Raw genomic sequence first — 2,243 nt, forward strand, 5'->3', positions numbered from 1 at the left:
TATATATATGTTTCTGCACATACACATCTGTATGTATATATGTATATGTATATATATATATAACCTCTATATACCTATATATAACTATTTACATACAAGCACACGCTTGTATCCATATATATATGCATGTGTGTGTATGTATGTATGTATGCGTGTGCGCGCATGTTTGTTTGTGTGCATACCTATAGTGTATGTTTAAGTATGTATATATATATATGTGTACATTTATGTATATCTTTATGTCTGCATGCATGTATGTTTTTATATGGATATGTATATACACATACATATTCAAAATCATAGTTATACATGTGTGTGTGTGTGTGTGTGTGTGTGTGTGTGTGTGTGTGTGTGTAATATGTGAGTGCTTTATGTATAGAATTCAATTATGTATGTATGTGCATACAAGTATTAAAAAAAAATCGTATCTTAGTCTTTGTGATGCATGAAAAAGCGATTGATAAAAAAAAAAGCATTTTACCAAAAATAATAAATAAATAAATAATAAGCGTCGAACAATTCCAACCGCTCTGGATGAAGATTCGAAGATAGTTCACGTCATAAATTTAGCACATCTAAAGGAATATCAAAGATACGTCGAATGAATTAAAACAATTAATTAATCGATGGTGAAGAGTAAATTTAAACATCACAAGGGGGGTAAATGAAAGAGGTTAACCGGCAGGATTAAATTAATAAACGGAGAGTCTGACCTTTCCAGATTCTTGAAATCATACATAAATACTTATTTAAGGATTGACAAATAGGATAGCTTAACAATGTTAATCGTTACTCCTCCACATGCAGGAATTATATAAATATATTTTGAGTTTAATGTCTAATCTCGGTCATGGACGACATCAAACCCTTACTAATACGTGAAATTGACCTTAATATTTTATGCAAACAGGAAACACTTGAAACTGAATGCTCCTGCTAAGGGGTCTAGATACTTGGTAAAAGTCCTATTAAATATCCTTCGTGTTTCTTTAAGAAGAAGCATTAGTTATTTTATCGTATTTATTTAAAACACACACTTCTGTATACATGTCTATATATACAAATATATAAACATACGCCCACACAAATACACACACATATACACTTATATAACTCTCTCTCTCTATAAAGACAGACATAGATAGATAGATAGATAGATAGATAGATAGATAGATAGATAGATAGATAGATAGATAGATATGCATCCCTGCGCTGCTTTTCCTCCTTCACCACTGAAAATAATATGTAGAACCACTTGCAATATTAATCAAGCTTCAAATTGCTCCCATATTTGAGTCTGCACTTACTTTACATACAATCATGTGATATAGTTTAAGGGAAATGTAATTGGCCTAATTGGCTAAGATTATTTCAGCAATACTGAACATTTCGTACTAGGTCCCACTTTTATTTCAACTGAGAATCACCCTACTAAATATTTTTATAACTAATTTGTTCTAGATCTGTGAACTTGCATAACTTCTATTCTAACTACATATCGTCTGCATAGCTCTGACACTCAATCGTTTAACCTTCCCCACCGCGATGAGTTCAAGTTTGGGATTTTGAGGAAGGTAATGAAAATGATACTTGATAATTAAATGTTCATTATGTATAGTTAAACCATTCGGTGTTCATTTGTGCATCATGCATAGATCACCACCAGTATTCCCGACCTTCTGTTTTCCTTTATTTCCCCTGTGTCTGTCGATAATCTTCAGGTTATCCCTGAAAATATTGACGTCCTGTGACCTTTCACCTTAGATATTTTCTCCTCTCAATTGGTGTTGAACTTAATATAGTGCATACCTGCGTCTGTGCGTCAATACCCTTGTCACTCCTTCGCTTATGCTACGATTATATTACACTAACACGTCTCAGTATTTTCCACAAACAACTTTATTGGAAGATACTCTAAATTTTACGTATTTTTGCAGGTTTCCTCCACGTTTCTTATGCGTATAACATCGGTGAACTAGTTTGGACATGGATCTTGATGTTCCCATCCGCAGTCTTTATGATCTGAGTTTTGTACATTTGCTGAGATGGTGCTGTCATCTTAAGGATTCTCGTTTTGACAGCGTTGGCATCACCATTCACATCACTCAGAACAATGTCCCAAACGCAAAATCTATATATGGAGTAATCTTTAATTATTCAGACATTACATATATTTGCATTTGCGTGCATGTGCTTACGTATGTATGTGTGTGTGTGTGTCTCTCTCTCTCCCTATATATATA

At 33.3% G+C, this 2,243-nt stretch overlaps 1 long non-coding RNA gene across 1 annotated transcript in view; it reads left to right on the plus strand.

Moving 5' to 3' along the window:
* Window positions 1-2,243, plus strand: part of LOC128249205 (uncharacterized) — a 579,204-nt gene that overhangs the window by 295,691 nt on the left and 281,270 nt on the right. The window lies entirely within an intron of this gene.

The sequence above is a fragment of the Octopus bimaculoides genome, chromosome 12 (genome assembly GCF_001194135.2).
Source record: "Octopus bimaculoides isolate UCB-OBI-ISO-001 chromosome 12, ASM119413v2, whole genome shotgun sequence".
Classification (NCBI taxonomy): domain Eukaryota; kingdom Metazoa; phylum Mollusca; class Cephalopoda; order Octopoda; family Octopodidae; genus Octopus; species Octopus bimaculoides.